This window comes from Pinus tabuliformis, chromosome 5_1 (genome assembly GCF_031772625.1).
Source record: "Pinus tabuliformis cultivar Carrire ecotype Pingquan chromosome 5_1, CPIR1, whole genome shotgun sequence".
In the NCBI taxonomy this organism is placed as follows: domain Eukaryota; kingdom Viridiplantae; phylum Streptophyta; class Pinopsida; order Pinales; family Pinaceae; genus Pinus; species Pinus tabuliformis.
In genome coordinates, this window is record NC_142305.1 from 418,374,733 (window position 1) to 418,388,101 (window position 13,369).

The 13,369-nt window shown below is 34.8% G+C and overlaps 1 pseudogene; it reads left to right on the top strand.

Annotated features, from left to right (window-relative positions):
- The first annotated feature begins 3,348 nt into the window (after positions 1 to 3,348).
- LOC149165258 (GEM-like protein 5) lies at positions 3,349 to 4,398 on the top strand (annotated as a pseudogene).
- Positions 4,399 to 13,369: the final 8,971 nt, after the last annotated feature.

Below are 13,369 nucleotides of genomic sequence, written 5' to 3' on the forward strand. Positions count from 1 at the left end.
GATTTATGACCAAAAAGACCACCAATATAATTTTAAAATTTTATATTCATAAACTTAAGTCTTAACACTTGCATTAAGTTTAATTTCTTAAGGGTATAAGAGTTTATCAGTAGTAGTCTAAGTAGAGAGACTATTATTTAAAAGAAATATGAGATAATATGTAAGTTTAAAGATTTATATTCATTACTAAAAACCATGAGGAGCTCGGAGAGGATAATCCATTTGAACCTGTGTAAGATCAGCCAAGTTTTTTTTTTCAATGTTAAAATGTGTTTTCTTTTTTCTGGTAAATGATAATACAAGTTTAATGATTTATTGTTATTATTAAAAACCATGAGAAGTTCACACAGGGTAATCCATTTAGAAATAGGTTAATCCATTTAGACCTATGTAAGAGGATCCAAGTTTTTTTTTTTTTTTAATTAAATTATAATATTTTGAGTAAATTTATTATATTAGATTAATAAATAACAAATAATTTTATTATAATTATTGAAATTATACATTTTGTAGATTATATATATATATTTATATATATTTATATATATATATATATATATATATATATATATATATATATATATATATTTGTGTAAAATTGGTAAATATAAAAAGAAAGATATTTTAAATTTTATTTTGAGAATAGGTATAAGTTAATAAAATTATGTTTTAGGTTTTGTTTTGAAAATAGATATAAGGCAATTTGCCCATGGGGCTTTGGATTGAGGGTGAATGGGTGCACTATTAAGGTACTCCTTGCGATAGGTCGTTGGTTCAAATCCCCGGTGGGTGCTTACCTACCAAATAAAGATATAAGGCAATTCATCTTTGGAAGTAAAAATTCCTAAAATCAAAAAGTAGGTAAATATTGTAAGTAAATGGATTGTGAGTTATTTATATTTAATTTTAATAACTAATTTCTATTTATGTAAGTAATAGGATAAAGAATTAAAGTCATTACTAGTGGATTTTGAAAGAATAAATAAATAAAAATATTTTCAATTTTAGTAAATAATATTTATTTACAAACTAAGCTAAAGATGAAGTATATATAAATGAAGATGAAAGATTCAATAATGTCAAAATAAATAAATAACCAAACCGTATTATTATAATTATTTTTTGTTAATGTAGAAATTTCTTGTAGATTCAAATTGAAAATTGTAATACGCTAAAACAATTTACTTGAATATATTTTATTCATCAGCAGAAACAATAAACTATTGATGAAATCATGAAGCATAAAAGAGAAAGAATTTAATCACACATAACACAATAATTTAATGGGGAAATCCATAGCTTAAAAAATCCATGTTATATGTATATTGCATTAATTAGAAAATATGAGAAGATTGCAATGCACTTTTGCACAATCTCAATCTATCTCACTGCTTCACAAACAAGCTCCAATCAATATTTAGCCACATTTGTTGCCTTCCAAGCTCCTATTTCCTTATGCGGTTTCCTAGGGAATTAACTCGTATTTAACTGGGAAATTCCTCATCCATAACTGCCTAATCTATCATAAACCTTCCTCTGATTACATGCACCATCGGTTTAATTTAGATGATTTTACAACTAATAGTATATTGCCCCTGAACTCCAATCTCAACTGGGTCTTTCTCTGATCTGATGTGCGTAAGTCAATTATGAGTGAATCTTCGGTTTACTAGTTGATGCTAGTTACACCTCACTACTGCATGTTACACCCCACTACTGGATCTCCCACTAATTCCTCCATCAATTGGAACTAGTTTAACTAATTTAACTCAGTTTAGTTAAACTGAATTAAATAATTACAACTCAAAAGAAGTCAACCTGGGCCCCTAAAATTTAAGAACCAGTCTAGATGACTCTAGATAGACTCCTAACTCGAATTAACTGAGTCAACTAAGTCAAATTAACTTAGTTAACTATTACAAGTTGTTATGAGAATTAGAATTACAATTGAATTATTAATTTAATTCAAAAAAAAAATTGTTACATTTTTCTACATTTAATTAATCCATAAAAATAACATAAAATTTTAAATTATATATATATATATATATATATATATATATATATATATATATATATATATTAAAAAATTATAAATATTTATACTAAGTTTGTTAATTTAGAAAAAAAAAATGAAAAAAAAAATTCCTACATAAATTATCAATACTGATTGACTTCTCATTTTTTTAAAGAGAATAACAAATAGCACTTCTTTTTAAATATTTTGCCAACCCTGTATATTAAAAAAATAAAATAAGAACTACTTTATAACAAGTATCTATTTTAAACAAGGCAGGCTGCGAACGCAGCAAGTCCTTGCCACCAAAACAACATATTCTTAGCGATAGTAAGCAGAGCTCATTAACTGAGTTGGAAAAGACACAGGGGTGGAGGCAAAACAACCAGCGTGTACAATAATTGTTCTATTGGTCGTATCTGTTGCAATTTTCCAAAGTTATGTTTGTTACGATAGTGCTCAAAAATAGATCGCGGATGTGGTCGAATTGTCCCTTGTCAATCAACGCAGGTAGTGAAACTCGGTTAGGGACATGCTCACTATGCTTGGGTTCAGCCTTACACTGACCGAGAGACATCTGAGTATGATTGGGTGACATCTGATTCTGAGTGGAGACAACCTAATTCTGTTTGTATTCTCCCTTATTCAGAGAAGGGTGTAGCTCGTATAGTGGCTCAATGATACACAAGCACTCAATTCAAATAAGTTAGGCTTCGAACTAACTCTGAAGGTAGGCAGAGTAAGTGACCGGTGATTCAACCCTTGCAAATATTACGAAGCCCATCCATGAGAGCATCCCGTGAAATCTCTATAGAAAGTATCTGAAAAGTGAAAATTGAGTAACAAAAACTGCATTTGAGTCTCCATGATCAAGCACGTGTTTGTGGAAAAAGATATGATAAGAAGATGTGCATGGGAATTTGGCGACGTGTTGACGAGGGATAGAGGTTCTGATTTCGCCATGAGATTCCGTCATGAGAGTTCCTACTTAATCATTCTAAATATCATTGGAGAATGGGCTAACATGCAATGAATTTTAGTGACTTTCCAAGATATATGTATGTAATCGTGGTTGTGCCAGGTTAAGACGCGCATGTTTTCCACTTGTCTAAACATGCAATCATTCTTTGAAGGTGTCTTTGAAACAATGATTAAGCAAACTCTACTACGCTTTGCACATTGAGATGGCAACGTAACTATGCTCTGCCTACAGAGGATAGGTAGCCAAAATCAAGGGGATCAGAGCTGTGAAATAGGTAGCCGAAATCAAGGGGATCAGAGCTGTGAAAGCACATGGGAGTCGAGGCAACCCATGAGCAGTAGCTTTCGAAATGACTGACAGAGTGGCGCAACCGATCCTTTATCCAAAGCTTGACACTGAGGGGGTCCGAGTACCCCGGAGGTGCTGAATCGAGATTCAGGTACTTCAGAGAAGGATAGCAGAAAATGGGGCACCAAATTCATAGTCTATCCTTCGGCCCCTTCTGCCCATCCTCACAACCAAGATGCTGCGACGTGGATGGCCCCGACAGAACATCTCATCCCCAGCTCGTATATTGTGCATCCATCACTAGTAGAGCATTCAAAGTGTGCGCTCGCATAAAAAAAATGTTTGATCGAACAAAGCATTCTCTATTTTTTTCTCATATTAGATTTGTCTGTGTGTAGCCCTAATGTAGTCGGTGCAGCACTGCTTCAACAAATGGACCGAGAAAGCCGAGAATTTGGCCTCAGAGTTCTGGACCAACTGCAAGTATAAGTTCACCTTTATCGTATTGTTCTTGCCCGCCTGCTTGCATTTTGAATTAATGGATTTCTTTTAAATGCAGTGAAAACTGGAAACAACATGTCAGATGTGGCGTGGGGTAAGTTGACCTTGGGTGTCGAAGCCCTAACAGAAGGAGGCTTTGAAGCTCTGTTCCGACAAACCTTTTCCATTTCTCCAGAGAAGAAGTTACAGAAAGCGTACGCTTGTTATATGTCGACTTCCATTGACCCCGTTGCGGGAACTTTGTACATCTCCACCGTGAAGATCACATTCTGCAGCAGTCACCCCTTGTCGTTCATTGCTCCCTCCGGAGAGGCATCCTGGAGTTACTACAGGGTGAGTGATGCCTACTTTACTTTATGGAATCCTTTAGTATAAAAATTGGGGGAAATTGAAATAGTGATAAAATTGAATGCAGGTTGGGATCCCATTGGCGAATCTGATGATTGTGAATCCTTTTGTAAACAAAGACAATCTCGTTGAAAAGTATATTCAGATCGTGACAGTCCACTGTCACAAGTTCTGGTTCTTTGGATTCATTAACTATGAGAAATCCCTAAGAAATTTGTAGGAATCCATCCCGAATTCAGCCTGCTCAGTGTCCACCTCGTGAGCATCAACCATCGTCTCGAACCATCAACCGACCCCACAGCTACCCACTAGTCTCATATCTTTGATGTCTAGAAACTGTGTTGCATGTACATGGTGCTCACCACCACTAGGTATCAGGTATGTCCAGCCCACCCACCGCCACCTGCCTGCCCAGGCCACGACACACCGCATCAACATGCATTCACTCACTGCCACTAGGTACATGGTGCTCACCGCCACTAGGTATCAGGTATGTCCAACCCACTTACCGCGACCTGCCTGCCCAGGCCACGACACACCGCACCAACATGCCATTGCATTTACAGATGGCCGAAATAGCCTATTGAACTTTGCTCAGTTAGCGATAATGTCTCGCAAAGATTAGTTGGGAGGCTGCAGTGAACAACCCTCGTTTCTATCAAGACAGAAGAAAGCTTAGAAGAAAGCTTGGAAGGTGCAAGTGAAAGCAACTGCCCAGTTCTCGCATAATAGGTTCGACCAGTTTGGGTTCTTTTTTTTCTTCGCAAAGCACCTACAGTGTCCATTGAACCTGTCCAGCTAGATCATCTATGTAATTAACTCGAGCTCAAAAATTCAAATTCAAGTTAATAGTATATTCAAATTCAAGTTAATAGTATCTTGTGATGCAAAAATTCAAATTCAAGACTAGGATACAGAAATAGAGAAATTCATAACATTTTAACAATATCTGGATAATCTTTTATGTGGCTTGAATTTCTAGCAATGGCTTGAGAAGCACAACCAGCACAAAGGCTACGCTACCTAAAGCAGCAAGGCCATACTACCATCATTGGTAGATTACCCGGCCTCCCCTGGCTCTTTCACCGTTCAGGCTCAGCTCCTCCCGCAAACAAAGGATTTTACTATGCTCTCGGCGCAGGCCTACCACACTTTGTGCGTGCGGTGTTTTCACTAGATGGTATTTGCAAATAGTGCCATCCTCCCTGTTGGTTGCTTAGTATTCCAAGGTTGTCCCCATGCATTATGTTAAGTGAACCGGGCCTGCTTCAGATTACCTTCCAGAAGGTAGCACCTTCTTCTGGCAAACCAATGCTTCTGCAACAAAAGGAAAAGCTAACACAAATATGGGAGTTTGAAAAGTGAGGTAGTGAAGGCCACCGAACACACGAAATGTGCATGGCATGCAGGCGACAGTGGGATGGGTGTGTAGGTGGCATGTGCATGGTGTGCAGGGGTCAGTGGGATGGGTGTGTAGGTGGCAATGGGAATAACAAGTATAAGCATTGCTGCATTATAACTTTTAGCATTCTAGCATTTAATACTGTAGATTATTGTTAGCATTAGTCTACACTATGAACATACCAGCAAAAGACACATATTAGTCTACACTATGAACATACGAGCAAAAAACACACATAATATATGGTCAGCCTCCGGAAGAGGCCAAATAACATGGCGAAATTATTTGCGCATAAAAACTTTGCTTAAACTTCTTTTGTACTAGATGGGAAAGATGAACAAGCAGCTAAACTAATGCTTATGGACTAATAATCAATTACTATAGTCCCTGTCCATTCTACATAGACTTAACACATACTATATTTTATTTTAATTCATTATCATGCTTTATATGACATGATTAATGTGAGTAATTTGTCATTGGTCAAAGCTCTTTTTTATAACACTTAAGCTATCAAGTTTGTACATTATTCACAAACACAACAAAATTGTCGTTTTGAAAACAATAATGAAGTAAGATTCTTTCTATCCCTATTATATAAAGCATAGTAATATAAAGTTCAAATATGAATCATACAACGAGTCCTCTCCTTTATTGTCTTGTTTATTACTTCTATTAGATATTAATTTCCTACATTTTTTTAAAGGCAATAATGAGATCAGTATGGTAGAAGTACTATGATCACATGACAAGTAGTATAATACTAATGAAAGAAAAAGGTTCATTACACAATGGAGAAATGGAAAAATAACAATTGTATACCTCAAAACCTAAGAAACACCTCCTTCACCTCTTTCAGGATCATGATCCTCTGGAGTGAATCCAGTTTGGAAATCAATGAAACTAATATCTTGGAGTGAATTCACTTCAATTTTGATTTCGAAATTGATTCCCATTCAGATCGGACAATATGTTTATCGGAACAAAAGAGAAAAAATAAAAAGAAAAAAGCATAAATCATGGATAGATCTAAGTCCTCTTGGGAAGGCTTCCTTAAGGAAAAAGGAGATAGATTATGGAGGAATATTCGATCCTATTCATGAGATTATGTAAATCTCCTAAACTTGGAGGTTAGAAACTTTTTCCACTCTTTCGGAGATTGAAATAAATTACTAATTCATGATCTGACATGTACAAAGTGAAAACTTCATTTTCAATTATATCCTGAGATCGTTTGAAAGAGTTTCATTTGCTTTTCTTCCATTCTGGTTTATGGTCTTTCTGGCTATATGGTCTATCCAGGGGAAAGATTTAGCTTCAAGAAATAGTAAATGATCTCATAGATACACAAATGTATAACTCTCTAGGAATTTGGATTGTGCTTATATCCATAACTGTAGGAATTGGGTCCGAACTTTACTTTTTCCAGTCTCTTTTCATCAATTTGGAAATCAATGGAGTGAATTCAATTCAATTTAGAAATCAATGAAATTGAATCCATGTAATTAATTAGAAGATTAATGGAACCCTCTTAAAAGATTAATGGAACCCTCCTAACAATTAAGTATTGTTATAAGGGTGTCAAAAATAACTTTCTTCAGAATTTACTTTTCATACAAATTCTTCTTCTAAAAGAAACCTCTAAGATAGTTTACAAAAGAGTCATGAAAAATAAAAAATTGGGCCTTTATTCTCATAACAAAAAGACAAATCAAAACAGATTTATTTGAATGCTTAGACATATAAACAAAGGCAATATTAAAACATCATTTTCCAAGGGGAAATATATTGTATTACCAATAACTAAATATATTAGTTAGTAGTTCTCCATAATATTGACCAAGGTTTTTTAGTGTCCAAAACCAAAAGATTTCGATAACCTCCATTAACATGTCAACGTTGGATTGATTCTTAAAAGAGATGAACCACCGCGACCTGCAAGGAGCAACCTACACCAACTGAGGGGTCGGAAAAGATTTTCAATGACCGTGCAGTCTCTCTAGAAACCACTAGACTTTCAAATTTTGCATTAATCCCAGTTGTGAACGTGCGTCCATAAAGTGCGAAAAAGGACAACCACATGGTGAAAGAAAATAAAACTGGTCTTCATTTGCATGCCTCCGAAAAATACAATCGCGTGGTGAGAGAAAAGAAACTTAAGTATTAGGAGTTTACGCAGTGCATTATATTAGATATCATTTTGGGATTCAACTGCGTTAAGTAAGTCATTAACGTATGACCATTTCCATGAGAGGTAGTCGTAACTGACTAATTTCTCATGGTTTTTGAATTGTTCATTTAGCACTCATTGCATCAGGTGATGCTCACAGGGGTGAAGAAGTGGGATTGAAACTAGTGAAATGAATCACATAGCGTCAATCATCACTTCCGAGGCTTGCACCCGGTAACCAAGACTTCCCGGGAGGTCACCCATCCCAGATTCTCATGACTTTTGAATTGTTCATTTAGCACTCATTGCATCAGGTGAAGCTCACAGGGGTGAAGAAGTGGGATTGAAACTAGTGAAATGAATCACATAGCGTCAATCATCACTTCCGGGGCTTGCACCCGGTAACCAGGACTTCCTGGGAGGTCACCCATCCTAGATCTCCTCTGGCTCAAGGGCGTTTAACTGTGGAGTTTTCCCCCACAATCAAGCCCACTTAGCTTGCTACCCCATTGCAAAACCTTAGCAAGTATTGTGCCTCATGAACCATTCAAGTAGAGATCCCTTCACTCTTTTTGAATTTAAGTATTAGAGGTTTACGCCTAATACTTGTCTTCATTTGCATGCCTCTTACCATTGTTATTTGATGCCACTTCCATGAAACAAAGAGTGTAAACCTTTTCCCTTAGCTTTATAGTAAGTTTAGCTCGTCTCTCATGTCATTGATGGCTCTGTGTAGCAAAACCAAGCTATTTATAATATGTGTACTGGAAAACTTGAAAGTCATGCATTGCCCAGAATGGAAATTGTGATAGACTACATAATCACATTGATGAGAAGTTCGTAAACACTTACGTGCCTCATTGCTTGAAATTGGAACACACCAAGAAGCCCCAAGTTGTGAAGCCTTTCTCTTGCAATGTACGTTTGAATCCTGCACTTTATACTTTTAATGGCCATCAGAAGGATTAGCAGGAAAAAAATCCATAGATTTTATGGTGGTGAAGTGCCACGTTTACAGGAAATGGGTGACAGATTGTAGTTAATGAAATTCATGTAAGAACTTATGAGCCTCCGTGCTTGTAGTTACTTATGCTTCTTAAGGGAGTGCCTAGTTCTCCCTCCGCTATGGGCCAGTAAAGACCCCGACCCAAATGAAAGACCCGCTATCACAATATATATCAAAAGAAGCCAGCCTCCAAAAAATCGCCTTGCCCTTTCAAGATGATATTTTCCTTGACTTATCCACAGATATCATTGAAATGATAAGCCTAATTTTAGGGTACAAGGATGAAAATACAGTTGATGAGACAGTCCTGGGACTAATGTAGAATTTTTTTCCACCAGAGAGATTTACCCACTTTCTCACCCTATAAAGGAAGTGCTCTATTAAAAGAAATATTTATTGGTTCATACACTGATTTAATAGGAATCAGTGGGAGAATATGGTGATAGAGCCTACTGCCTTATTCCTATTCAGGTCGGAAGCCCCTTTCTCACTTTCTGTCAAATGCAAGATTAGCTTAAAACATATTAAAATCTTCAAAGATTTATTGCATAACATATAATGTGGATGAATTCTTGCTTGTTGAGCCTTATCATCCTCCTATTGAATTTCATTGATATCACCTACAATGCAATATAAAATGGATGTAGTTAAAGCACATAAAATGGATGCATTTTCTGTTGAAGTTTTGAGTAAGTTTATGGTAAATTCACTTTGAAGTTAAGACTCTAAGTTTACATTTACAGGTTCTCCATCATTATTACAGGTTCTCCATCATTATTTCATTTGCAAGTACAAGAATACACGTGTGTGGAAATGGTGAAGTAGGAATTTGTTAAAGGCACCAAGCATATGCAATCCTTCCTTGTCCTCCCCTGTAGGACGAGCAATTCTCCCTTTGCCTAAATATTTTGACTACTTCAAGTTTCAACATATTTACAAGAAGAAATTGTTTACAACCTATTTACCGATGCTTTAAACCAGGACAACATGAGATGTACGGTGGCCAAATTGCCACTCCATTAATAATCATGTTGTCTACATGCAGGCAGCCACTCCATCAAATCGACCATCGAAGGGAACAAAGAAAGGTTTTCATATTTATAATTATAAAGTAAACATTTAATGTTAATGAAGTAATGATAGCTAATGATTTTATATCATAGATATATTAGAATTATTGTGTTGATAGATATTTTTATTTTCGAATAGAGTTTTCACAATTTTAATTTAATTATCAATAATTATTAACTAGATGATAAAGATGATTTAATCTCCACAAAACATTCTAAAATATTTTTATCTCAAAAGTATTGATGTCTTTTCTGCCCTTCTTAGTAAATTGATAAATTAAAAATAAAATATCATATGAACAAGTGTGATATCAAATGAGTTATGGTTTTTTGGGTATGTGGTATTGATAAAACATGGTATTGGCCTACGATATTGTAACAAATCTATTTATACGATAAAAATCCCCATAGTAAAATGGAGATGATTTTCCATGATTAAAAATATTGTTACATGCTTTTTAAAATATAAGTGTAACTTATAGATTAATTATTTTAATAATAATAATAATAGTAATAATAATATTAGAATTATCAATTAGTTAATTTTTATGTTTTTTCTAAATCTTGGCAATGTGAAATGTATTGTGAATTTTTTTTATACTTGTCATGAATTAATGTCTATCCACTTTTACGAGCCATTTAATTTGTATAACTACACTAATAATTTAAAATTACTTACCAAGTAATAAAATATTTATTTTAAAGTCTATCATTTTTGTGATATCCCTTGTCTTACATTTTTGTAATTAAAATGTACATAAGTGTGTTTTTGGTTGAAGTGTGTTACTTTGAAATATAATTGAACATTTTAATTATCAATAATTATAATTGATAGTAATTGATTGTAAATTTATAAATATTATGTTTATTTTTGTAAAGAAAAAAATCTAGAAAATTAATTTTTGAGTACAAATGGCTGAAAGAAGAAAAAAACCTACAATTCTTTCTCTCTATTTGTTGTTACTCGCTTCTCTTCACTCTCTTTTATATTCTCATAATAATGAAACAAAATCAGAAAAGGACCCCTCTACTCACTTGTAAATACAACAGTGGAAAACATTGAAAAATGTTTAGGTTGTATTATTGTACAGAGCATAAGAAAATAATAAGGGAAATTAAAGAATATCTAAGAAGGTTTTTCTACCCAATTACCTTCACTGTCAGTTGTTGCAAATTCGGAAAAGGAAAACTACTACACATAACAGACAGTAGTCATTAAGGGTTTGACAAACCCTAACCCTTTTACCTGGCAGTAACTATGACGTGCCACGTATAGCAATAGAACTACATGGAGAAGTACAAATAAATGCATAGATTTACCACCATGATAAAACATATAACAACATTATATCACATTCAATGGGTTAATATGAAATAGACCTTTTATATGGTTTAGTCATGAAACGTTTAAAGGAAATAAAGTGGAGTATATATCAATATTCGTGGCATTGTAAGAATATGCGGTTATGAAACATTAATTACGAGAAGGTATTAGCACCTTAATTTTTATAGAAGGATAAAAGAACATGTTTATGTTAATCTTTACAATAAATTTGTGGAGAAAAAATATAAATTTTATATGGAGACTTGCAAGTTATTTAAAGGATAATATGTATTTAAGTAAACATTATCTAATGTCATCCAATCATTTTGATAAGAGATAAAGGAAATACGCTAAAAGGAAAATATATGCTTATATGATACATAAGACGACAAGTATTGCAGGTTGGTTATAGTTGATAGTAACAGAAATAGGTAACAGAAATATGTAATAACATACAGTCAATTTGAAAATCATCAATTTTTCGCTACTAAAGAGAAGAAATATTATAGTAAGCCATTAGTTATTGGTTAACATCATGTTAAAAAAAAAAATGGGGTATTAGTGAGGTTAATTACAAGTGGTATCATAGCGAGGTTATAATATTGGGTCTTTTATGTGTCTTGAAACTAAAACAATTTTACATGTCATGAACAGATATTCAAAGGATTGAGGAGCTTAAAGTATGACTAAAGAATTTAATGGACAGATTCTGTAGGATCACCAAGGGGTGGTGAGGAACCTGATACTGAATTAGGAATGGTGGGTGGTGGAACCAACAATGCAAAGAAACAAGAATATGAATTATTGCAAGTAATAAGAAGTTTGAAAATAGACCTGGATGATATTAAGGAAAACCAAGAAAGGTTGGCCAAAGCCAAAGAAGAATAAGAGGAGATTAATGGCTATTTGTTAAGGAAACTGGAAGAAGAAAAAGTCAACAAAAAGACTCGTAGGAAAATATCTAGAATCAAATCTACTAGTAGAACCAACTCCATAACTTCTAGTGAAATCCAAACAAATGAGTCTAGTGATCAAGGAGAACAGAAATCAAATAACAAAAATTTTATACCTAGGAAAAGGAGATTTACCTCTCAATTGCAGGGAGAGTTTAAAAATATTAGGCCTACTAAGTTTGACCGTGAATCTGCAGAGGGAGTGGAGACATGGCTCCTCAACATGTCCAAATATTTTGAAGTACACAACTAGCCTGAAAGTAAGATTGGAACTTAGCAATTGACTAGTAAGGCAACCTTATGGTGGGAATAGAAAAAATGTAACATCCATGGTGAAAATTTCATGTAATAAAAGTAAATAAAGGCAAAAATAATAACCACGGTTGATGGGACACTTATTCCAAGTTGAGCGTTGGGCAAGACATCCTAGTGGGTGCTCATTTGATTGTTTATGGCTAAGGAAATCGGCAAAGGCAATGGCTAAGGATTTGGAAGGGCAAAATGGCATTTTTAGCACATTTCATTTACAAAAATATGGAAATTAGGAGAAGAAGAAGGTGAAAGGTCACAGGTTGCATGTGAGGAGGAAATTGAAAGAAAATGATGGAAAATGAAGAAAATAAAGTCCTCGTTCATAAAAAGGCTTATGAGGATCAGTTGATAACCTTTTTTCAGTTGAATTTTGGAGCTTTTTCATTATTCTCTTTCTCTCTCACTCTTGGACACTTAAAGTGTTCTTGGAGCAATTTTGGCATTGGAGCAAGAAAGGAAAACAAGGCAAGAGGAAGCAAAGATCAAGCAAGGAAAGGTGGGATCAAGCAGCTACAACAAGCTTCATTGTAGGTATCGACTTGCATGTGTATTTTCCTTGCTATATTTGGCATGCATGGTATTTCATGTGGTTATTTTCTATCATGGCATGGGTTTTTCCAGGTGTAACAGTGTTTTTCAGCCTAGCCTTTCCATTTCCAGATAGCCATGGTGTGATGGGGTTCTCATGTTTTGGTTGAGCTAGATTGCCGGATGGATTCAAAGCTGAGTGGGGTGGATCTCTGAATGATAGAGCACATGGTCTAGTGGTCCCTGAACCGGACTATGGATCATGGTAAAGCCACTGGCCTAGTGACCCCTGAGCCAGACTGTGGGTTGCGGTAAAGCCAGGATTGTGTTACCTCGGTGGGCCTAAGAATCCTAGTTGGTGAATGGCAAGATATGCGGTAAATCCAAGAGGTGGTTTTCTCTTTGTTAAACCTAGTTATCTTGGGTTTGGGATATGCGGTAAAGCCTGGAGAGTGGTTCTTAGTTTAG